This window comes from Aptenodytes patagonicus, chromosome 2, assembly GCF_965638725.1.
Source record: "Aptenodytes patagonicus chromosome 2, bAptPat1.pri.cur, whole genome shotgun sequence".
In the NCBI taxonomy this organism is placed as follows: Eukaryota; Metazoa; Chordata; class Aves; order Sphenisciformes; family Spheniscidae; genus Aptenodytes; species Aptenodytes patagonicus.
Window position 1 is genome coordinate 109624592 of NC_134950.1, and position 10662 is coordinate 109635253.

The 10662-nt window shown below is 39.2% G+C and overlaps 1 long non-coding RNA gene across 1 annotated transcript; it reads right to left on the reverse strand.

Moving 5' to 3' along the window:
• Positions 1–309: 309 nt before the first annotated feature.
• Positions 310–10410, reverse strand: LOC143157456 (uncharacterized). The gene is made up of 3 exons (XR_012994799.1): positions 10184–10410; positions 5204–5288; positions 310–395 (listed from the first exon to the last, which is right to left on the reverse strand). It is a non-coding gene; the product is annotated as an uncharacterized LOC143157456 (long non-coding RNA).
• Positions 10411–10662: the final 252 nt, after the last annotated feature.

The window sequence follows — 10662 nt, forward strand, 5'->3', positions numbered from 1 at the left end:
TAATTTCAAATTGTCCAGGTATCTGTGGTGCAGCAGACATGTTTCTAACATCCTAGGTTAGTGTCACAGCTACTGAAATTTTTCTTCTTCTCCATAATCGCATATTCCATTATTCCTACTCACATCAGTTCTCCAATCATCAAGCTTTCATTTTGTGCCTGGATGCATGATCAACTGGAAAGTGCACGACAGAATTCTGCTGGGCCTTTCTGAATGATGGAAGTAGCATCCAAATACACCTAGTAATAGCTAAAATGCTTCTTCAATACAAAGACCAGTTGCTCACAACTGAAAGAGTAATAGAGAACAGCAGTATTCATGCTCCAAAGGCATCGCAAGCAGCTGTAATTTTTTTCCCTCTCATCCCCTCCATGAATTTTTTTTTTAGGAAGTGCCTAGAAAGGAAGCAGTTCTCAGATAAATTGCAGGCCCCAACATCTTTTCATACAGTTGCATAAATATGTACAATACCAACATGCCTATCACCAGGTATTTTTACATGCCAATTGCTAGGAAAGTTTGTAAGTGTCACCTGAAAGCAGTAATTTAAACAAAGATCCTACGTATACTTCCAAGTGCCTTTTCTTTATGCTCCCTCTCTTATTTAATTTTTTCTGCTTTATGATTGCTCTGGCCATGCTATAGTCTCCTGATGAAACCTGATCCACCCTCAAGCCTCTAGCTTTTGTGAAGTGATTAGGTACTATGCAGAGCTATACTTTTTGGACATGTAGCAGGTCTGATTACATGCTCCCTGGTCTGCAGTGGAACTGACATATAGATGATTCATGTAGATTATTTCATTTCTAACCCACCTAATAAGTCAGCCTCTGTGGGGACATACGCAAACAGTAAGAAAAATACACCACACCCTTTTGAAGGATCCTTTCTGGGAAACAAAGGTTTTCTCTGCTCAAGGCAACTCTTGTAATATGACTATGTTCACACAATCCTAGTGGAAATGCACTAGTAAGAAAACAGGCCAGTCTGTTCAGGAAATGTTATCAAACTGAAACAAGCAGAGTTCACTCTGTCTTTGGTCTTTCCTCATTTTGATTTGAAGAAGGGAACCACAAGTGCAATGCTTTAATTCCCAGAAGTTTTGAGGGAGCCAGGCAAATGGAAAGGGAAGTGCACAACAGAGACTTTTGTTTGCTGTTTAACACTCCCTTTGTCAGGTGCATCCCAAGAAGCAATAAGCAAAACCAATGGGCTTTCCAGTTCATTTTGTTTTGCCTATTGCTCTTTTTTGTCCATGTATATACGAATAACACTTTTTATACAGAATGAATAAAAATTTTTGGCCTATATTCTAATCTTAAAAAAGCTAATGCTGTTCTACTCAGTTACCCACAAAAGTAGTTCTCAGCCTGTTTTGGAAAAATATTACAGAATTATACTGTATTATACACTTATATCAGGAGTGCTACACATCTCCCTGAGGTGCCTGGAATCAAACAGGCTACTGCAAAGCAGTTTTACAGTACTTTTCATTCAAAGAGAACAAAACATTGTACAAACGTTAGTTCAATCCCACGATTTGGACAGTTACAAACAACATCCAATATTTAAATCCTCCAGAGTTTGATACAGAGCCACTTCCTTTCAAAGCCTGTGACTGTTATTAATGGCTCGTCTTCACTTCTTGAGGAAGAAAATAAATTTTTAGTTGGCAGCGCAACGTGAGTCAGAGTTTTTACACTCTCCTGTACAAAGTAAATTGATAATGTCAGCTGGGACATCTTCACACAGGCATGTTATCTTTCCTCCTTTTCAGAACAAGGACTGATAGTTGTGTTGTGACTTAGTCCTTTGCCCTGTCCATGGGTAACATGACTTTCTAAGTAACATTCGCCTCTCTGTGTGTGGAAAGAGAATCAATTTGCATGCATGGAAACGTGTTCAGTAAAGGTGGTGATGGACATATTCCTGGAACACAGAAGAAACTGGGAAAACCCATTGCTTCCTACACAGGCTAGGAGGTAGGTACCAAAGAAGCCCATCAACTGGAGGCAAAAGGAAGGATAATCTGGGGAGGTGTGGGGGGAAAACAAAGGGAGGAACTGGCATTTATTTAAGGGACATAAAGTGATCTGACATCCTGGGAAAGAAGGGAAGAGCAAGCTCAACAGCAATGTTCCTGCCCTCCCTCATATCTTGACTTTCCAAACTACACAGTTTTGCTTAGCATAGCTTTTCTTTTTTCCTTCCTTCCTATCTACTCCTTGCAGTTTGATCCCCAGTGCTTCTCATGTATCTTTTCATTCTAGCCCTCTTTTCCATTGCTCACCTGCCTCACCGCATTTCATTTGCTTCCCACAAACACTCATACCTGCAGATTTCCCAACAGCTCTGCAGAACTGCATGACTGTGAGATGCCCCGGTTTTGGGCGGTCTCACACTCTCTGGAGCAGACTGCCTGTAGGCAAGAGTAACCCTGCATGAGCCTTATGCAGTGACTGGCTGCTTTTCTGCCTTGGGTCTCCCAAGTCATTCCCACAGGTTCACTTGGGAAACATTTCTTGACTCATGGTTTCTATTTCCGCAGTTCCTTCCTTCCTTCAGAGAATTTTATTTGTCATATTAACACCATAAAATACCTTAAGACCTCGAACTCATGGATGTATTGGTGCTGCCAGTGTTGCCTTATTGTAACTGCTAGCTGAAAAGCAGGACACATACAGGCACACATCTTAGCTCGGATGCCAGTCAGCTCTTATTACAGATAAACCTCAGTGAGGCTGGTCCCACCATACTGACCCCACAGGGAGGGAGCCAGTGACCTCGGGTCCCTGGATGTTCATGGCCTGGTTTAAAGTCTTCATAATATGGAAATAAGACAGACGAGGCTTAACATGCAATGTAAGTGTATCCCTAAGTCTTGCAACAGTTACTCTACCTCCTTTTCCACTGAGCTTTCTGTCACCTCCATAAAACATTTGCAGTGTATTCGAAGTCTGACTGCCTGATTGTTCATCCACTCCTATACAATGAACCTTTTTACTTCTGCATTAAAAAGGCTTTAACACTTTCCCTTGAAATCATCTCACCTAAAGGGATTTCACCAGCTTTAAAAAGAGGCTTTTTTTAAAGAAAGATTCATATGTGACAATAAAGCCATTCTGTGCTTTATAAAAGCATTTGTAGTATTGTTGACCTCAAGTTTTAAACTATCACATGCAAAACCTTAGAAGATGTGATTTAAAAATAAAATTAATCTGTTGTTCTTGTAATCTGTCATTCTCATTTGCCTGCTTCTGAGCTTATAGGTTAGAGTAAGACCAAACAGGGAAGCTTTTTCTTTGGAGCAGCAGCAGCAGCAGAAAGGGTTAGAGTCTTTTTATTGCTAGGGACTATTAGGTTCTCATACATTCACATAAGATCAGTAAATCATTAATTTAGCTGTATGAAAAATAACAAGAACTGGGAACTCTGCCCTTTCCTGTTACTGTACATGTTTTTCCTCTCTCTTACTTGTATGTGAAGTACCCAATAAACCAAGAGGTGACTTTCATCATACTAGGGAAAACATTATCTTAGCTATATTTAGCCAGCTTGAATGCATGAGGAATCCCATCCCCCCTCAAAGACCGCAGTGTTATAGTGTCCCTTTTCCCTCTAGCTCTCCTCAGACAAAGCAATCTGAGACCCTCCTTAAAATTTAATAAAAGTTTACCTTTTTTTAAAAAAGGCAAACTTTTCATACTTAAGTGTTTCTTTCCAAGCCGATTCCCAATACCTTTCCACTCCTTTCTTCCTTTTATCCCTGTCTGCCCTGCACTACTTGGGATGGCTTTTTTTCTTCCCGGCATCACAAATATTTTGCCTCCACACAGGGCACATAGACCTTCACTGTCCATGGAAGGAAAGAAAGAGGGAATATTTTCAGAAGGAGCTTCTTGTGGGTCACTTGAGACTCAGGACTGCAAACATTCTTTCCGTGTGCAAAGAGCTTTCCATATATTGCTGACATCTCAGCCAGTTAATGAAATTTTTGCTAAAACTCTTGTGTTCTTGGCTAATCTCCTCATACTAATGAAACCAGCCACATGCAGAACAAGACCTGATCAGTCTTTACACTCAGGCTAGAGGAAAACATAACAGCTCTGGCTCTTGAAGGATGAATTGCACATCTCTTTTTGAAGGATTGGTTTTCTTTTCATGTAGTGAAACTCTGATCCGATCCCAAGGAATGGGGAACAGTTCAGAGCCCAAGATGTCATGGAGCAATGGAGATAAAAATAGAAAGGACAAATGGGCAGGCCTAAAACAGTTGTTTTATGTGTGTATTGCTGTTATAATTAAATAGCTCTGTGAAGGATGGAGTTATGTTATAAAGTAGAGGGAATTTATGATTTTACAAAAACCTAAGTCCATTCACTCTTCCTGGAATGAGTTGTCACGCCTGGGTTTGGCAAATAGCATCTGGGTGTAAAGAATAGAACTTTGGGATGGGAAAAAAACTGGTGGAAAAGTTGGAGGTTTATGCCTTGCAAGAGACCCATGTGCAAAGCAGGAGAAGGAGCTGAGGTTCACCAGTGTTCAGTTCTCAGCATTATACTTCTAAATGTAACAGCGTAAGAGTTGAGATAATAAGATTTGTTAGCTCAGCTGAAGTTACTGGAAGCAGCAAGGACAATGAGGAATGAATTGCAACCAACAGAAAGTAGTTCAATCCAACAGTTAAACACAACTTAAATCAGACTTTGCTACCCAGCAAGACTGACAGTCTGAAACAGCAACTGAGCTGCAGGAGAGAGTAAGCAATGAGATGATCTAGCAGCTGCCTTTCCATAAAGTAGTGATATTGTTATTTGTTACACTTTAGGAATAATAGTTTATCTGTCTTAGAGTTTTCTTTTCTTCCCTTCTGTAAAAACATTGCTTGTTAGCAATCTGATTCATGTATTAAAGTGGTAAAAATTATCTTGTGGAGCCCCAGAAAGATTATTACAATTTCTCCAGGTTTCTGGGTGACACCTGTTTTCCCTCATAACACTTTTAGTTTTGAATCCAACCCTTGCTGCTGCCCATCAAACCATGACATACAGACAACTGTTAGGAGATTAAGTTTGACTAAATATCCTGGTCTTCAGCCCTTGGAAGCCATCAGGACAGCAACATTTTGATACAAGCATCAGCTCCATGAGTTCACAGAAAGAATTAAATAGAAATGGAGTAAGAGAGAATGAGAAAAACATACCTGGAGCATGCATGGAAAAGGTTGATTTACAAGAGACCTCAGGTACCAAAGAGCTTTAAGTTCTTGTACATAAATTGGTATCAACCTGAAAAAAACAAAAACAAGCCAGTATGAAACTCGGATGGCAACACGAATGTAATTTGAATTTAATAATATAGGTTACAGTAGTAAACACAGAATTTGTAGCTCTGACAGAAAATCCTACCAGAGATTGATAGGTAGATTTTGCTGAAGTGTATACTTTTACAACTTCTATATGCACTAAATAGATGTCTTCCTACATCAGATCACACATTCAACCTTAGCAGAGCATAACTAAACACAGCACGAGAAACCATGCAACACAGACAGCTGGGCTTGCTTACCAGACATCCAGGCTGTGCAGAGCCACCTTAACCAAATGAACCTTTGCCTATTTGCTTTTCTTAAAGAAAAAAAGGTGTCTCTATACCAGAAGAAAATAAATGTGAAAAAAAGCACTAGATACTCTTTGAAATTCTGATGGGACCATCAAATCAAAGACATTCCGGGAAGTGTGAGGCCCATGTGAAGAGTACAGTAGGTAGTTCAGTAATCTGCAGAAATCTTTGTACAGCTAATAAGTGTCTGTAGTGATCTACTTGAAAACATGGATCAGCTGTGTCTTATTCACTGCTTTATGAAAGGGTTTTTTTGCTATTAAATAAAGGTTTTGTAAGTATAATTAAAAAAACCCAGCATGAACATAGCGTCAGAATAATCACTCAGGGCACTCAATCCTTTAATGGCCATGCTTTGTGCTGGTCCAGCTAAAACAAACAAGCCAGAAAAAGGAAATCCGTAATGTGGAAATTTTCAGTTAAAAATTACAATAGTGATACCTACCTACCCAAATATTGATTGCTATATGTAAAATTCTCAATTCACAAATTCTCACTCTAGTTAAAAAAAACCCCATATTATTCACATATGAATGCCAGAACTTCTTGTTTTCAGCCAACTGTTTTACACAATTATCAAAAAATGGCACCTCAAATGAGCTAATATGAACTTTTAGAAAGTATAATTCCTGAAGCAGTATTATATTGTCCTGAATGCCCTTAAGTATATGTGTACCTTTCTGAAGTTCTGGTATGACATAACAATCCATTAGATCATCATACATATGAGTTAATTTCAAACAGAAAATTCTGCTTAGGAATTAGTTTTCATGCTGAACTGGAGCAAAGAAAATATATGAAGAAAAGTTTCAAGAAAAAAGTTCTTCAGATTGATTGAAATATTTGCTTTGTTCCATTCTCATTTTTCCTTATTTTACATGATGTTGTAATCTGTAATAAAACTGTGAAGTGAAAGTCATTTCAGTACAAAAAGAAAAAAAAATCTTTCAATATGGTTGAAAGCTTTTTTTTTCCCCTAAATATAATGTTGTCACGCTGATATGGAAAACTTATTTCAGAGGAACAGCAGAATACTTCTGAGCAGAAAAATAGTCCATCAGAAGTATTTTGATCGCTGCAGAGCTCCACCAAACAACTCACCCCTTGTCAGAGTCTATGGGAACAGTGAGCTGGGTATTGTATTGTCTGGCTCTTTTGGAACACAGGATGGAACCACCCATACTTTCACTAACAGTTAAAAACTGGTAATGAGCAGAAAAGCAATACATTTCTCCTGAGAGAAACTGACTGCACAGAACCGAGATAATTTCTTAAAGAAAAATAAACAGGAAACAAATAATTGAATACGAGAAAGGTGCTCATACCATGGCAGCATAATTAAGGATGAAAGCCTACAGGAAAGTGACTCAAAGAAAGAACAAATGTGCAGATATTTGTTACTCACAAAAACATGTCCACCTGGATTTCTTAGCAAATTACACCCCTGATCTTTCAGATATGTACTGCGTGTTCTTAACTTTACATGGACATGCAGATTTTCAATTAAATGATTCAAACGTATTGATTTAATCACTTATTTAATTGCTTAGAGGACTATAGCCTGAGTTTGGGATTTTTCATGAACCTAAGGGATTTGTTAGCTCAAATTCCATTTATGACTTTGGGTTCTTTTAAAAAACTTGGCCTAAATATATACTTCAGTTAGAACGCAAGTGAGTCTGAGAAGTGTTCATTGTGTGAACCTCATTGAGAGGTTCACACACTTTGTTGAAAGTCCAAAATCAGACAGCTAATCTCTGGCTCCAGAAATGGCCTGGTAATAGTGGGAGAACCAGAGTCTTCCCGTGAGAGTCTTTCATTTGGGAATGAAGTCATGAAATGCAAAAGAGGTGGAGGTTTGGAATGATTCAGAAGTGGTGCCTGATTTGATCCCATACTTTTTTACAAAAGCATCAAGTATTTGGTCATTTCAGCTATGTGTGTCATCTATCATGTCACCTGTATTTATCTCATCCATATGCAGGAAACTATTCCATCTATATGGGTATCAAAGTAATTTAAAACTTTTTCTTGATGCAATCAATTACAAAAATCAGAGGACTTACCTGATCCGATTTTCTAGTTTGCTAAATACCTACTCAGCTTTTCTTTAAGATTTTACCAAAAAAAATTAAAGTAATCCTTAGTTGCTTTCATTATGTTATCTTTCCTGGCCCCAAACTCTAGTCTCAAGCACCATTATTACTGCAATGGATTTCTGCTCTAGACCCAGAGGGCATAATAAGTCTCAGCTGAAACCATACAGGCTCCTGTATGTCCAACTACCTGCAACTGCCTACATCTATTTGAAGCAATATTTAGATCTGCCAGAAAAGCAATATTACTAATGAGACCCCACTGGATTTTTCCTTTATCACCTTCACTGTTGTGACAAGACAAAATTACTTTTACAAACCATATTAGCTGGCAACCACACCAACTAATTTATTACTATAACATTGAACATTTTAATACTTTCAGACTTTGCTGGTGAAAATGTGATACACCATACAGCATCTGGAAGAGAAATAGGGATGTTACCAGGAGGCAGTAACTTCTTAATGCCTACAGCCAGGTCTGCCAAGGGTACCCTGCCAGCACCGCAGGGCACCAGGACAACACCCATACTAGAGAGTTGTTTGGAGCTGCATGTAAAAGGTGTGTCTGATTAGGCAAGCTTTTAGCTACACATACCAGAGCTGAGGAGTGACAGGGAAATATTTCTTTAATTTATTTCTGTCCTGGGTTGAAACCAGCCTTAAAGAACTGCTCAGGTAAATGAGACTTTGATTGCATCTGCCCAGCTCTAACTAGATGAATCCAGTAGCAGTTAGAAAACAGAAGCAATAGATGAACTTTGCAAAGTCAGAAACAGTTATATAACAATTTCCTGATACATTTGAAATGGGAGACCAGAAGGTGATAGAAACCTCAAGTGACACTGCTGATTGACCTTGTATACGGAGAAAATCAAAGACATTGTCCTGGAACTATGTAGTTAGTGAGGCAATTTGCAGTTTGTGTCAACAGTCCAGTATAGAAAGTAATAAATAGTGGAGACAGTAGCCCCATGGGGAGGGGCGGGAGCAAGAGAAGAAACACACATGCTCAGGTACCTGACATTATGTGAAAGGTTGAGTCCAAAGTGGAACTGCTATACACAGGGGCCAACCTGCCAGCCAGGACTTTGCCACACCAAGTGGTCAGAGTAAGTGTCCTGTCCCCCAGGGTCCATGCTGCCAGGCTGAACTGGACCAGAGGGGTTGAGGCCTGATTTCTGCAACTGAGTGAGAGTGTTACAGGACAGAAATCACTGTTTGCCTGCAATACCCATCCCACTTAACAAACAAACTTTGAACTTTATCTTACTCAGTGTTGGTTCTGTTCTTGTGTCTACTCCACCTAAATTCCCTTTAGCAACTTCTCCAGAGAAGAAAGTACCATTTTTTTCAGACTATGAGAAATAATAAGCTTAATGGTTAACTCTGAAGGGCATTGACTAACATCCTTTGACAAAGAAAAACCATAAATCTTAGCATGCTTGTTAGCTCAAGCAGGTATTGATATTCCTGATAGAGCTAGTTAGAAAATGTCTTTTCCATAGATAAATTTCAATACGTCCTTCCATCTGCTTTTGCTTTTCTTCCAAAATACCTCTAGAATAGGCTGGGAGGAGGAATGGGGGGCAGAGTTCAGCAATTAGTTTTCCACTCAGATATTTTCACTTTCCTACCTTTCTAGAGGAAAAAAAGCTAGACAATTCCCCCATCTGTCCCACTAGCTAGTGCTGCCCCATCATTGCCACCCAGGTGTAATGGTGCACACACCTCTTCTGGGAGGTCAAGGTCCAAGATGACTCACATGTGCTAGGCCATTGCTGTTTCCATTCAAACTGGATCATTACTGAGGCTCTGCAGCTTATTGACAAAAACTTGCCCTACTTTTAGTCAGGGAACAAAGTTCCCTAGGGAACTCAGGAACCATAAATCAGTTTATAACAGCCTGTCTGTTGCTTACACCAGTTTTAGATCTCTTTGTTCAGGTCAATATGTTCCAGTGTTTTATTTTACATAGTTCAGTTGATTTTGTGACACACACACACCTCCCCCCAAAAAAAGCAAAAACTATTGGAGGAAAAAGAGGCATTGTTTCCTTAATTTCATGGGAACCCCCACAGCTTCCAGTTCCCAAAACACAATGAGAGCGCGACATTGCCATTGTTGTGTGTTAGTATTCTCACTGGATTTACTCTCACTGGAGTGTAAATCCCAAGGGAGTGAATTCCCCCATTCCAGGGGAACCTGGAATAGCAGCTGAAATTGCAGCTTTTTTTTCTCACTTCTTTCACAAGCCTACCTGTACTATGGTAACTACTGGAAAGGGTCTTTTCTACTTTTCTTAGTATCTTTCCCTTTGGTGTTGCAGTAATAATTTTGAAGCCTTTTCTGTCACTGTTGGGTACCCTCCCCTATGACGAGGGACGTAATATGATCAGACACAGTCCTTTACCACCTCAGAAGATAAATCAGTGCTCTCAACCTTGTAGCTTTGGTCTTCTTACCCCTGTATCCACAGAAACCAGAGACAAACAAGTAGCTCATGTGGCTGACATCGAAACAACAAATGTTGCAGTGGCTTTGTTCCCTTTTGTGACTGGTCCGCACATGATGGTAACATTCAACTTGTGTTGTCAAATCTGAGGAGAGGTTTTCTTAGCTTAAATTGTTGGCTTATCTGTTTGTAGTCTTTGCTTTAAGTTTTGCTGATGACTCAGGTGGTATTCCTTTAGTGGTGAAATCTGCATGCAATTTAAAGGGGCAGTGATCACTTGTCAGAAATTAAGCTATAGTTTGCTTACTTGCAGATCAAAAAGTTTGCAAGTGACTTGACTTTACTTTTAGATAAGATGATTGAGTTTCAAGAAGGCAGTTTCATTATTAAGAACCTGAAAAAGCATAATACTAAATCTGTAGAAATGGTAGAAACAGCAATCTAATAATTTCACCAATTGACAATAGCAATAGATCATTTAACTCCAAT